The sequence below is a fragment of the Nothobranchius furzeri genome, chromosome 7 (assembly GCF_043380555.1).
Source record: "Nothobranchius furzeri strain GRZ-AD chromosome 7, NfurGRZ-RIMD1, whole genome shotgun sequence".
Classification (NCBI taxonomy): Eukaryota; Metazoa; Chordata; class Actinopteri; order Cyprinodontiformes; family Nothobranchiidae; genus Nothobranchius; species Nothobranchius furzeri.
This window is the reverse complement of record NC_091747.1, coordinates 65,940,734-65,955,855: the sequence shown is the minus strand read 5'-3', so window position 1 is coordinate 65,955,855 and position 15,122 is coordinate 65,940,734. Positions and strand designations below refer to the sequence as shown.

The 15,122-nt window shown below is 44.3% G+C and overlaps 1 protein-coding gene across 6 annotated transcripts in view; it reads left to right on the top strand.

Annotated features, from left to right (window-relative positions):
• The first annotated feature begins 8,688 nt into the window (after positions 1 to 8,688).
• Positions 8,689 to 15,122, top strand: part of wipf2b (WAS/WASL interacting protein family, member 2b) — a 139,356-nt gene continuing 132,922 nt past the window's right edge. Inside the window, exons 1-2 of one of the 6 annotated variants that reach the window (XM_070553573.1) lie at positions 8,693 to 9,070; positions 9,151 to 9,291. The gene's annotated coding sequence lies outside the window, so the exon portion shown is untranslated. Of the gene's footprint in view, positions 9,292 to 15,122 lie in introns of all 6 variants that reach the window. The other 5 variants (XM_070553574.1, XM_070553570.1, XM_070553572.1 and 2 more) reach the window with 5 other exon arrangements.

The following is a 15,122-nucleotide window of genomic DNA, read 5'->3' as shown; positions in this document are numbered from 1 at the left end:
AAAGGTATATAAGGCAGATAAAAACACTGAAATGAATATGATGATTAACATACAGATGATGATTTAACTTGTTTTTTCAGGAGATGTAACACACCAATAAAGAATAAGATGACATAGTTAATCGATCACAACAGACTTAAAAAGTAATATAAATGATAAATGATCCGCACTCTCAGAGTAAGGACTCCAAAGCACTTTACAGTGTATCATTCATCCATTCACACACACATTCACACACTGATGGTGATGAGCTACAATGTAGCCACAGCTACAAATCAACAACAAAAAAAGATTAAGAAATAAAATACTTAAGTATTCAGGAGTACATGTGTGATCAAATATTATTTTTTATTTCACTACTAATGCATTAAATATTACCTACACTTAACTTTGATTAAAATTATAAGAACAGATGTTTAAAAACCAAATATAAAAAAAATAAACAAAAAGCTAGTTAAGACAATGAGCGACAATAAATAATAAAACCAGGAGGGTGTGCAAAGAAACTCACAGGGAAAAGGCTAACGGGTAAAAATGTGTCTTCCAACAAGATGTAAGCGCTTGGCGAGACTTTACATGCATACGTGAAGGAACACAGAAATGCACTGCCTGGCCAGAAGAATGTCCAACCTGGATTAGCTAAAATCGGTTGACTTCATTGTTATCCTCATTAATGTACACACAGCACTCTGTATCAACAAAAAAACAACTTTAGAAACCCTCCACAAAAATAAACAATAATGAACAAGAGTCTGCTTCTAGACCTGCAGAAAGAGAGGGAAAAAAAGGGATACAACAAGATCCAGCCATCACTGCGTCAACTTGATGAAGACATGTATAATCAACATTGTTTAACTGAACAATCACACGATAATAGATCACAGTGCACTTAGTGCCCACCACAGCCTTAAGACATGTGCTGAACGTACCCAAGTCCATACTTATGAGAGCACCATGTGAGCACCTGTGTGTGTACATGCACTTGTTTATGTAAGGTTTCTCTATAGGAGCGTCCAATAGAGAGTGTGAGGGGCCACAGATCTGCCCCCAAAGATGAGTAGGAGATGGAGGGAGCTCCAAGTCCCAAAGATCCAGGAGCTGCCCCAGAGCACAGGAACTCCAGGGAGACCGCGACCAGAAAAGCCCCCCGCCCCCCTCAAGAGGCGCAGAGGATCGCCCCGGGGGGCCACAGCCGGCAGAGTCCCGGGAGATATTGGTGGCAAGCCCACAGGCCCGCCCACAGCCTCCCACCCCCTAACCGGCTGAGCCCGGGAGCCAATGACCCGGGACCCAGGGGCGACCACCCCCGTCGGGGACCCAGACCCCACCAGGCAGCCACTGGGGTTAAACTCCCTGACCCGGTAGCCATGACCCAGGCAGACCAAGGCACCACAATCCACACCAGGTCTGGCAGGGAGAAGGGAGACGAAGATCTATATCATCAAAAGAAGTCCCAGGAGAAGGGAGGAGTCAAAGGCCCCACCTGACCATCTTACATTAGTGATCTTCTTAGTCCCTACACCCCCAGCAGGTCCCTGAGGTCCAGTGATCAAAGCCTACTGGTTGTGCAACGCACCAGGCTAAAGACCAAACTTGTCAGTTTCTGCGTCCCCACCTCCTGCTCGCCGTATGGTTAGTTCTCGTTTTCTTAATGAGAGCACAGCTAGCAATTTTTCTGCTGCTTTTGATCACCCTGTTCTTCTGATAACGACCCAGATTCCTTAACTTCTCAGTTTAACGAGCACTGCCTCTCCATCCTGGACAACATCTGTCCTGTCAGAACCAGATCAGTTCCTGCAGTGAACCCTACTCCCTGGTTTAATGACAGCCTTCACAGCCTGAAGCGCCAATGCAGAAAAATTGAGCGTTTGTGGAAGAAAACCCATCTCCATGTCCATCTGCTGCACCTAAAGGATCTTCTGACATCCTTTAACTCTGCAGTCAGAGATGCTAGGGTTTCCTATTTCTCCAACCTGGTGTCCCAGAGCAAAGGGAACCCCAAGGTGCTGTTTAACACCATCAGCAGCATCGTCTCTCCTGCCTCTCCTACAGCCTCCATCCACTCTGTTGCAGACTGTGAGAACTTTCTGTCTTTCTTTGTGGACAAAGTCAATAAGGTTAGATCTAGCATCTCTCCTTCAGCCTTATCGCCGCCTCTCCCGACTCCAACCAGACCCATCATCCTAGATAGCTTTGCTCCTGTTTCTTTGCCTGAGTTAACCAAACTAGTTAACTCTATGAAGACCTCTGCATGCCCCCTCCACATCTTACCCTCATCTTTGTTTAAAAGTGCTTTTCAGTCCATCGGTCCCAGCGTGCTCTCTATAATTAATGCTTCTCTGGTCTCTGGTCAGGTCCCTGCTTACTTTAAGAACGCTGTAATCCACCCGCTTCTTAAAAAACCGAGTCTCGACCCCTCTCTCCATAGCAGCTTCAGACCCATCTCTAAACATCCGTTCATCTCCAAGATCTTGGAAAAGGTTGTGGCTAAACAACTCACAGCTGCTCTTGATGAACATAACATCTATGATAGCTTCCAGTCAGGTTTTCGTAGGTTTTCGGCTGAGATTCATGCAATGGCACAAAAGATGGATGCGATCAAGAAGCGAGTGGACGAATCAGCATGGAATGGGATAGATTAATTTACGCCATTATTGGATTCAGAGGGGTTGAGGACCAACGGAACTTTAAGACAGAGAGGAAATTATCTCTGTCTGGCCCCCAAACAATTTCTTATCTGAATCTGGTGCCCTTGAGCCTGTGAGGCTGAAACGAATACACCCCCCCCCCCCACCACCACCACCACCTCAGAAGAAATGTGGAATGCTGCTGTCGCCATGGCAACTCTGTCTTCCTATCCCAGCCTGGGTGGGACTGCCAGCTGTGAAGGCCGCTGAATCGTTCCAGGAGTCACTGTGCCCTCTAAACCCAACAACCTCCCACCCCTGTCCAGACTGAGGTGATGAGCGCTGCTTATCGCGGCTGCATTCACTGACATGTGGAGAGTCCCAAACCCTACCACCTCACCTAGTGGTCACTTATGTTGTGTTATGTCTGAAGTCTGTTGCATTTCTGTCTGAGGTGTTTTTTGCACTAGCAAAGCTGCCCTCAGTGGAGGGTAACTGAAGTGCCTTTTTTTCCTCCATCTGACCCAATCCTCATGTAAACCTCTCTGTTAAGGTAGCTCAACTCGGGTTGCGAATGACCACAATCACCAGTTCTTGTCATGTGTCTTTGTCTTTGCATATGTATGTCTGATCTCAGAATTGTGTGTACTGAATTTCTAATTTCCCTCTGGGATTAATAAAGTATCTTTGAATTGAATTAATTGATGCTGCTAGTGGTTCGATAAAGATAGCAAATAGTGAGGGTGAGAGTGGGCATCCCTGCCTGGTCCCCCTCTGAAGACAGAAGCTAGTTGATATTCGTCCTGACACGTGCTGTTGGTGAATTGTATAATGTTTGTAGCCAGTTTTTGAAGAAGTTCCCAAAACCAAATTTATGTAAAGTTGCAAATAAGAACTTCCAGTTAACCCTATCAAAAGCCTTTTCTGCATCCAGAGATAATATACTAGTTTCTGTAATGAAATAGATTACAGTTTTTTAATGAGCCATAAGGCGTGGGATTCCATAGGAAATATGGAATCCACTTTACGGATCGGTGGGTTATTTAAACCAGAAGATTGGATCTTTTTATTGCAGGGATTATATAACCGTTACGTATTCACTCAGAGACAACAGAATAGAGTCAAGTTTAAAAGTTAAGAATTTTATTACTAACAAATTAAACTAGACTGACTTTAAAACTAAATGTATAGTGTAACTAAAATGGATGGGACGGTGAATGGGATGACGTGTGATGTTAAATCAGAACCAACAAATCCGAAGAAGCGATTGTTCTGACGGGAACTGAAGATGTTATTTTCGCATTAAGCTTTGGTTAGGAAGTTCAGAAACACATGAGACACCATAATGCCGGTCTACCTACCCTTCGGGAAGTCCTCTGTAGATCAGGAATATTAAGGTCCTGTGGACCCTCTCTGGAACCGAGCCGGTAGGAAAAGCCGCGGTTCCGATCAAACCCATGTAGTGAACCTGATTAGGCTCTGTCAATTATGTAGAGTAATGGTTTATGCTCTTTTATGAAAGAGGAACCATTCTACATATTAATTTGATAGAAGACTCAAAGGTTGTTTTCATCGATAAACTGTCAATAATTTCCGTGGGTCTGTGTTTCAGTTCAATGAAGAGACAAGTTTGAAAGTTAAAAGTTTTAATTCTTCAAATTAAACTAATGATTTTGAAATGACAAGCATAGGAATAACAATCAACATTGGCAACTTTGTTGAACAATCTTTAACAGTTGATATTGTAAACTTGCTCAAATAGACCTTGTGTTGGATGTGCTGAAGACTGAGAGTGATGTGATTATGGATGCGTGTGTGCAAAATGTAGTGAAAATTGAGAATAAGGTGAGATGAGTGTGTGTGTGCGTCTGATTTTGCTTCAGGAAGGAACAGGTGTCTGAGTGAAAAGTGATGGTTTGAATAAACTTAGGTTCTGTTGGAAAAGATGCATCAACGCTATCTCTCGTGGACTGCCTCACCGTATTCGGAGCCTCTTTTAGACCCGGGACGTCAAAGGATGATGTTTCATCCAGGGGTGACACCTTGGCTGACAGAGAAGACGAAGGTGTGCTCCGACCCAGTCCAGAGATGACCTCGGTACACGTGATGATGAAGCGTTTGCAGATGCGCTTTCTTAAGTTTAAGTTACTCAGAAAATCAAAGACTCTGGACGAGTCTGCGTTAGCGGTTGCAATTCAGCGATTCCTGTCTGGCTTGGCAGGAACAGCGTGAGGGGGGGGGGGGGGGGCAGGAGCCGCAGGCTCCCTTCCCCGGGTGCGTGTTCAGCACGTCCGAACTCTCTCGTTGACAAACTCGAACTGAATCATGAGACTGAAACTTACCAAACCCAGTTCTCTTCTCAAAGCAAACGTGTGCATCAGCAAATGTGTTTTGGAGTTTACTGTGAGAGTTTGTGTGTGTGTTTGAGTGTGTGAAGGTCATTACCAAACATCCTCAAAACATTATTTAATTAAGCATTGATTCATTAGTTATTATGATTACCCAAAGCATAATAATCATTCATTTGATTAAAACACATTTATAATGAGCAAAATGATAATAATGGTTATTCACATTTAATATAAAGAAAGGGAAGTTTAACTTTGTTATGTTATGACTAGCTTTTCCATGAGAACACATCTTCTGGCACTGCAGGTGTTCAGATGTTGTGGTTTCTCCCAGACTCTCTGGCGTTCAGGTCTTAATCTGTGGGTGAAAGTTCTCAGCGACCCAGCTCTTGACCCAGCCAGGCAAAGTATAACCTTTTGCACAGAAAACCCATATTTCCTCACGTTACACCCATCTTGAGTTACTTCTGGGTACACGACAAGTTATTGGCGCCTGGTGAGACCCAAGCCTGGGTCCGGACGGTTGAGCTTTTGTTCTGAAAGGAACTGTTGCCGCTGTTGGAAGAGCGACTGGATATTTCAGCTTGTCGTTGTTCTTTCGGTTAAAGAGTTAAAAGATCGGAATTGGCCCCTTCGTCACTTTCTCTGGAATGCTTTGAACTGGCGTTAGAGCTGACATGGCATAGTTTTATACTTCGGATGTTATGGTTTATTGTCGAATGAAAAATTACCAAACACCATCAGAACCACGCCTCCATCAGATCTGTCAGATTCTGATTGGATCAGTGAAAGTAATGTGTTATGTCTTTTAACGCTACGTGAAATGAGTCCTGTTGGAACACTTAAAGTCACAGTACCTTTATATTCTATAGGATCATAATAAAGTAATTAATATTTTGATTTCACAGGTCAGTCACATCTTATTTATTGACTAACACTTTGATGGATTAGCTTTATTAAAATAGAGTTCTTTGTATAATTAAAATAGAAGAGTTCATTCTTCGTTCTTCTGTTGAGCTGAAAATAAGCAGGTTAGAAGGAATGCATGAGACCTTGAGACTATCTCTCATGCAGACTAGTCTTGAGCAAAGAAGGGAAAAAACACGGTCTTCCGTTCCGTTACATATCCCGCCTTTTCAATGGTACGGTGGTCCGTGCAGAGACCACCTTGCGTTGAACAAACCAGAGTCCTACAAGGACTCTGATGACAAGGGAAGGTGCAGCTCCCCCGGAAGAGGCCAACAGTGGTGAGGTACAAACCCCACTCCGAAGAACAGTCTACGGTTTCGACAGTCTCGCTTAATCCCTTTGGAAGCACACAAGTCAGCAAATTAGTAAGGTATCCACATGGGGTAATAAGTTGAAGCAGGAGCAAAACTGTATGTATCCACGGGTAGGGAATAATTCCAACAGTATATTGATCTTTGTAATTGCACTTATCGTGATTCAGTGTGGGAAAGAGCAGCAGGCAGGTCAGGTCCCAGTGAGCGAAGTATCCCAGCAGCCATGCTGGAACAAACGGTTGTCCAGGTCCTACGAGCCGGAACACCCATCAGGAGGACGAGCCGGAACACCCAGGGAAGTGAGGATCATCAGCGAAACTCAGGAGAGGAGAGAGAGCACATCACAGGGCACCTCAGTGTAGACACAACATGATGGCGTCTAATGCAAATCAACAAACAAAAAGAAACCCAACACTGTGAGTACCTCTGTACTATGTGTAGGTTTTACGTGAATTAACTTGTAAGTGAAGAAATGGGTGCACTGCCACTGCATGTACTGCAAAATGTGGTGCTGAAAGCATAAAATTAATCAAACTATCTGGTATGAGAGAAATCACTGCACTAAATATAAACTCTATAAGAATGAAGGGCAAAAACTGGTTGTAGCCCTTTAAGGTAAATTAATTAAATCTGTCGTTCTCAAACTTAATTACCCTAGCAAAAGTGCTATGAAAAGATAGTTATGTAAGTGTCAAAACACTAAAAATGTAAATCAGTGAAGTTAGTAATCCCTAACTGTGAATGTACCCATAAGGAATTATGATTAGTAAAAATAAAAAAATTAAAAAATTGGATAACAGTAATATGTGGACTAAACCCATACTGTTAACTAACTGATTACCTGACTTCAGGAACCCACAGCATGTTCATCTCCATTCACCCAAGTCTGCACGTCATGTATAAACAGGAAAGATAACCATGCACACACACAAACATAGACAAACTTGTGTAACTCGAGATAGAGAGCTATGGAACCAACGAGGTGCGAAATCACCCCCCTTTCGAAGTCGGTAAGGTGTTGGTGGTAGAATTGACCAAATTAGTGGAGCCCTTGTGCAGTGTGGCAAGGTGGATAAACGAGGGCCCGGGTGGGATTCGACCCCCAGACTCCTGGGTGAGTGTCATACGCTAACCAGTCAGCCAAAGGGACATCCCCTTGGCCAAGTAGCCAGGGCGCATGATCAACCGGGACATTCTGACAGGACGCTCACACTGTCACATCAGTTTGATTTGGTCCCTTTGGACCCATTTGTAGACAGACTTCTTGTCTGTTTGGGTAATCTTGATCTGATACACGACTGGAGAGAGCTTATCTGTTATCAGGTATGGGCCTGACCACTTGGGCAAAAGTTTCTTAGCCAGCTTCCCAGAGGTGTTCTTGTTGTTACCAGTTTTAGGAGTGAAAATGTAGAACCAGGCATCATCACCTACGTTGAGTTCAGAATGTGAGGCCTTCTTATTGTAATAAGCGTCATGGCCCTGCACTTGGGTCGCCTCTCAGCACCAGGTGGAACAACTGAGACAGCAGCAATTGAGGGGGTACTGGAATTGTAATTTAAATGAAAGATCGGGGCTCCCCCTGAGCCCACCTACATGACAACGTGACCTGCATCCACCTTGGCTGTAAACCCCTTGGAAACAACTACATCAGGACACAGCGAAGAAGAGACCCTGGGAAAGGATAGACTACTTCAAGCACCTGCACCCAAATCTCCAGACTGGTTTCACGGTCACGGTAGGACCTTTTCAAGGACAAGATCAGCTCCCTGACATTTTGACAACTGCCACGGAACACCCTGCTAACTTTTCCACCTCTACAAACAACTATGTTGTGTATCTATCTCCACTCGCAGAGCAACACAGAGACACACAGGACAAACAATCATGCACACACACACACACCTAAGGACAATTTAGACAGACCAATTAACCTAACAGTCATGTTTTTGGACTGTGGGAGGAAGCCGGAATACCCGGAGAGAACCCACACATGCACAGGGAGAACATGCAAACTCCATGCAGAAAGATCCCAGGCCGGGAAGCGAACACAGGACCTTCTTGCAGCAAAGCAACAGCTTTAACCACTGCTCCACTGCGCAGCCGCGTTCAATTTCAAATATATAAAAATGTGGTCTCATTGTAAACAAAGTTTTAGCTGGAGTTTGACATACATGTGTTTTAGCCACAAACTGATACAAAACTGGGAATTCTATGCAAGTGTGTTGGACTGTACGTGGCCCCTCAATAAATATTGAGGCCCATCGATGGCCCCACTCTCGGAAAAATCGTAAATCCGCCACTGCTGCAGCCAGGTGTACTTGCCCGCTGTGACTACTCAAGGCAGCCACAGGAAATTCCATTTAAAGCTGCTACTGCCACAATTTGAGCTCGGCCCTGAGCCTTACTGCGCACTTTCTCCAAGCGCACTTAGCTGAATACCGCAATGCGAGTATTGGGATCGGACCACTGGCCAGACTCTTCTGACACTTTCATGTCAAAAGCTGTACTTTTCGACAGCCCATGAACGCAGCGCTCCACTCCTCCATTTTGAACAGGTCGTCTCGTTTCCTGGTTGCTGAGAAGGAACTGACGGAGCCAGCGGGCAAAGCAGTTGTGTTTTTAGACCAGGAGAAATGGAAAAGTTTAGTGTAGCTGCCTAAGTTAGCCAACAACTGTCACGTTAACGTGTTTAGATGTGTGTCTGATGCTCCGCGCGTTAGCACACACTTTTCTCATGGGACCCCGTTTGTTTTGACTCTTGACAGCTGGAGACTTAACATCTCAGTGCTAAGCAGCTAGCCGCGGCTAACAAGTAAGTAAACGGGTCATACGCAGTAAACATTAGCTCAGCAATCTTTATCCTTCTGACCCGTCCTCACGACTTGCCAGCAGCATTTACATTTAGGTAAACTACGTTGTCGAAGGATTGCCACGCCAGCCCATTTCCCTTCATGTGTGAGAAGAGTGGACAACTGAAGCTCCAGTTAGAGCCACGGTCAGTATATGGAAGCTAACCCCGCTAGCTGCCTGCAGGTATGTTGTTCTACCTGAGTTGGGAGCGGCCGACTCGGCCTGACAGGACCTGTTACCACGATGGTCTGAGAGTAGCGTTCAAACTTTGTTTATGAGTCTGACAATAGAATAGAATAGCCCTTATTATTGTTGTACAGGGTACTGCGAAATTACAGTGCTCTACCTTTGGTGCAAAATGTAAAATAATACAGAACAATATAAATGTAAAAAGTACAAGTATACACACAGAGTAAGCATTAGTCGGGTTCTGTGCAGGTCACTATTGAAGCAGAATTTTAGCATATTGAGTAAACACAATGGCACATAGAAATGTTATTGCACGTGATCAATATTGATCAGTAAATGTGTGGTTCGGGTTAACAGGTTCATCTGGTTTTGTGGTTGTTAACTACGGTGATACCTCAGGGAAAAAAGCTATCCCTGAATCTATTTGTCCTGGTCTTATGTGACCTGTACCGTCGGCCTAATAACGGGTCACATAGATGCTGGGGCAAGAGTAGTCCTTAATGATATTAATACAATAATAATATATTTTATTTATAAAACGCCTTTCTGGTCACTCAAGGACACTGTACAGAATTAAAACACAAATCATTCAATAAAATAAAACTAGACATAAGTACAACATAAGCAAAACAAATAAACAAAAATAACAAACAAGGCACTCTAAAATTCAAGGTTGATATGTGGTTATGAAGAGGTGAGTTTTGAGTTGTTTTTTGAATTCTGTGAATGAGTTAATGTTCTTGATGAGAGGGTGAAGGGAGTTCCAGAGTTTGGGAGTGGTGCAGCTGAAGGCTCTACTCCCCATGGTGCTGAGACGGAAGGAGGGCACAGAGAGATGAATGGAGGAGGAGGACCTGAGGGAACGGGACGAGGTGACGATGTGAACGAGATCTGTGAGGTAGTGAGGGGCGAGGTTATGGATTGCCTTGAAGGTGAGAAGGAGAATTTTGAAGTCAATCCTGGTTTACACTGGAAGCCAAATGGAGCTGTTTGAGAATGGGGTGATGTGATGAGAGATGGGAGTTTTAGTGATGAAGAAGAAGAAGAAAATATAATTTCTATAGCGCCTCTCAAGATAAAAATCGCGAGGCGCTTGATGATGATACGTGCTGCAGCATTCTGAACCAACTGGAGCTTATGGAGGGTTTTCTGAGGGAGACCTGAGAGAAGGGTAGGCTAGTGGTAGGGTAGGGTAGTGCCCAGGTAGTGGTAGGGGTTGCCACCCTCCCTCCCAGGGCACCCTGGATTGGTGTCTTGGCTGCTGCCATGGATCTGCTGCAGTCGAGGCAGATGGCTCCCTTGATGGCGCGTCTTTCATTACCTGTCCAATCTGAGCTCAGCCTAGTGCTTACTGTGGTCTTTTAATGTGTTATGTGGATGAGTGTGTGTGCCTGGGAATGGTTTGTGGATTGGGGGTGAAACTGTCACAATTGTTTTAAGTGTGGGAAAAGGAGGTAATTTGGGTTATATGGGTCATTTTAATCTGTTAATAATTTTGTGTTGCTTCCTGTGCATGAAAAGTGCTATATAAATAAAGTTTGATTTGATTTAGAAGAGAGTTGCAGTAATTGATATGTGATGTAACCAGACTATGAACGAGGAGCAGAGTGGACATCAAGGGAGGGGCGAAGACGATTAACGTTACGAAGATGGAAATAAGCTGACCGTGTGATGCTATTGATATGAGATTGGAAAGATGGTGTGCTGTCGAGGATGACACCCAGACTCTTGACCTGGGGAGAGGGGGAAACTGAGGTGTTGGTGTTATCAATGATGAGAGAGAAACTGTCAAATTTTGAGAAGGTGTTCGTGGTACCAACTAAAAGAAGTTCTGTTTTGTCTGAATTTAATTTTAGGAAGTTTGAACTTAAGTGGGTAAGATCATACTTGACTGGGAGGAGTTTTTGTGTGATGTTGGGGAACTGTTCCTCCGACCTGGCTGAGCTGCCTTGGGGAGTGCCCCAGGGATCGATTTTGGCCCCACTATTTTTCTCCCTATATCTCCTACCCCTGGGTGACCTATTCCACAAGCATGACGTGTCATTCCATCTATATGCTGACGATTGCCAGGTCATTTTTTCCAATTAGGCGTGGTGGTTTATGCACCATTCAACCTCTGTTGGACTGCCTGGAGGACATCAAGCTATGGTTGGCTCAGAACGTCTTGTGTTTCAACAAAAACAAGACTGAAGTAATTCTGTTTACTCCACCAAAGACCCTAGGAGGTGCCCAAGGGCTTGATTTTTCCACACTGGCACCGCATCAGAAGGCGGTGGTCACTAACCTAGGGGTAAAGTTGGACGCAGAGCTCAGATTTGAGGCTCAAGTGAACGGGATCGTGAGATCTTGCTTCTTTCATCTGCGCCGTATAATAGGGCTGCTCAATGAATCGAATTTTAATCACGATTACGATCTGAGTTTTGAACGATTTATAAAAACAAAACAAGCCAATTATTTGCTCCTCCCACTTGCGCTGCCCCAAGTTGCAAATGAAGCGCTCCTCCCACAGTGTTGCCAACTTGGCGACTTTGACGCTATTTCTAGCAGCTTTTCAGACCCCCTTCTTGACTTTTTAAATCTAAAAGTACCTAGCGAACACCTCAGAAACATCTCTGGTAACCCTTAGCTACTTTCTGGATAACTGTCGTTGACATTTCCTGCAGGTTAGCTAAACACTCTGCCTGCGCTCCGGACCGTTCTTCACAACATTAGGAAAGGGAATGATGTAGTGATGTGTCAGTCGCTAAAGAAACCGCTCTCGGAGCCGGCTCCCTGTTGGAGTAACCAGAGTGAGTGACACACACACCGCACCTGTGAGCTCCTGAGCCGCTAAAAACGGCTAAATGTGCGCGTGCGGCGTGCTAAACACACGTGCAGCTTGCCCCTGATTGCTGTGAGACTGAGTTGGGGGGTGGGGGTGCAGCTGTGGTTGGGACAATTATTACATTAACTGATGGACCTGTAAATAAATAGTTTATAAATAAGGTAGAAATAAGTTCCTCACGCTGATAAATAATAACTAATCTCTCTGAGGACACAGTGCTAGTGCACTCTCCTACAGCACCTTGACATGACTAAATAAATGTTATGCAACATTTTGTGAACATCAATTTATTTGTTATAAATGCCACTGTATGAGCTAAAGCTAAAGCTGAAATAATGGCCAGAGGAGACGGCACTCGGGACATTTATTATCCCTCAATGAAGACAAAGTCGGAAGTATGGGCATTTTTTGGATATTTGAAGAATGCCGAGGGACAGTTTATAGAAGACAGCTATCCTGTTTGCAGCACGAGCAGAAAAAGTGTCTGTGAAAGGCAGCAACGCTACGTGGCCATCATAATGTAGCCTGTCTCACGACTCCGCCATCTCCAGTTCGCCACTTTTCACAGAATCTTCTGGTTGCCACTGGTCCTGGTGGTTTTTCTTCCAGTTCGACGAGTTTTCTTTTGGAAGGCTGGCTGACTCCAGTTAAAAACCGCCACATTTCACCGCTAGTTTTAGCACGAAGCTAACCGCTAACTTGATAAACTGATTGAATGGGATAGGTGGAAATGACGTTGGATGCGGCGTTCACGTTTCGCGTACGTTTGTGTAAGTTGCATGCAGGCGGGAGGAGTATCAGACATCCATGGAAGACGACTGATAAACATAACTAATTTGGTGCAAACATTTACTCGCCAGGTGGCAGGTAGAGCTCAAAAATGTACTCGCCAAATGGAGCAATTTGCTCGCATTTGGCGAGTGCCGAGTTAATTTCGGGCCCTGTCCAAGACCCTCGGGGCGTGGTGGAGGATTGGCAATGATATTTAAGTCATCAATTATGTGTAGGCAAGTATATCCATCCTCTGTGCCTATCAGCTTTGAACTCTGCCTCTGTGAGCTGGGATGCTCTCAGAAGCTACTGGTTGCTCTCCTATATTGACCACAGAGACAAAACTATGATTTTATAGATGATTTTAGTGCTCGGACCAAGTCTTTGGAATGAGCTGCCAGCCGACGTAAAGCAGACCAAATCATTGGAAACCTTTAAAAGCAGACTAAAAACACATCTGTTCTCGCTGGCGTTTGGACATTGATGTTGGGGGAAGTAGGCCGGATATGGATTGCGAACTTGCACTCAGGATTTCGTATGATATTTTAAATGGATTTCTTATTGCATTTTAAATGGTTATATGTCTGTCCTATTGTGGTGCTTTTTATTGGTTGTACAGCGCTTTGTTTGTCCATTTTGGCCATGTGAAAGCGCTTTATAAATAAAGTTGATTTGATTTGATTTAAAGTCAGACATGAAAATAATAAATAAATTTTACATGAATAAGTGATGCTTTGCCTGGTGGGGGGAGGAAAATCTGGCCTAATAAGCACTGGAGGAAACTCTGTCAAGATTGTCAACACTCGTTTATCTTAATGCTTTTGAAACATGTAAACAAAAAAGCATTATATCAGGGGTGGACATTAACTTCAAAACCGAATATTTACCGGCCCCGCTGGTCAGCTGCCAAAACGAGTCAAAATAACAACTGAACCGTTTTAAATGTAATAAACCTTTATTTTGTACACATTCACAAACATAATAACGTATTCAAGTTTGAATTTGTTTGTTCCCTCAACAAAACACAATTTTGTCGTCGCATACTTCCGGCATACAACGCAGTACATCACCAACTCCGCTTTGCTGTATTCGAGCCATTGACTGTGTTCGAGATGAGCCAGTTCTGTGCAGATTAGACCAGCAGTGATTGGCGAGCAGTGCATGCCGGTTAGATTTGTGTCCGACTTGACGCCGACTTGCTCTGACGTCATGCATACGTAGGCAACGATAACCTCGTGAGATCAAGGCGGACGCAGATTTTGGAGCAAGGCGCTGCAGTTGCTCTCCCTCGGCTGCAAAACCTAGGGGATGACGGGAAACGCCTGGCCCTCACCTGATCTAAGATCTGATTGGTTCATATTTTGATCCAAACATCCGGTGGTAGAACATGAAATGTTAGTTGGTCACATGTATTCTGTAAATCATGCTATGTTGATGATAACAACAATATAGACCATAAAGAGAAATGTGTTTTGTTTTCTTTTGTCACGTTTCCTATGAGCACACTCAACCTACAGCTGATAACCTTTACTTATTATTACAGTCATGTTTTCATATACAATATTTGATATCCACAAGCACGTAAGGATGTGTTTCAGCTGCTAACAGGCACCAGAATTAAAATTGAACAAGTGTGAATGCTAACGTGATATCTTCAGCCATCGTCACCCCCGAGCTACACATGCAGGGAAGTCCAAGAGATTCAACTGGCAGAAACAACTGGTTCACACCATAGTCTCTCTCTCTCGCTCTCTCTCTCGCTCTCTCTCTCTTGCTCTCTCTCTCGCTCTCTCTCTCTCTCACACACACACAAGTAGAGAAAAAGAGCTGAGGAAATGGAGGACACCAAGTAGTTAAAAGTAGTAGTAGTTAAACCCTAACCATTCTCTGCGCCTCCCGTCTTCTTTAAACCGCCAAGAATCGTTCCACCTACGCACACGCTTCTCTGCTTCATACCGTTTCGAACTGTCTCGCTTCTCCTCACCAGTTTTAAAGCGTTTTGCCGGAGATTTCATCAAGAAATCCCATCCCTGTGGTGGCGCAATCTCCCTGCGTGCTTGTGTGTTTCTAGCATGGTTCCACTTCGTCTTTAATAGTGAACTTGTAGTTCACGTGACTATAACTAGAATCATGCAGTACGTGCACGAATCGTACAAGTGCAGTACGTGGCTAGAGGCGCGCAAGTTCACGCGCGCCAAACGAAAACGGCAGCTTCCTACAGGGCGGGGCC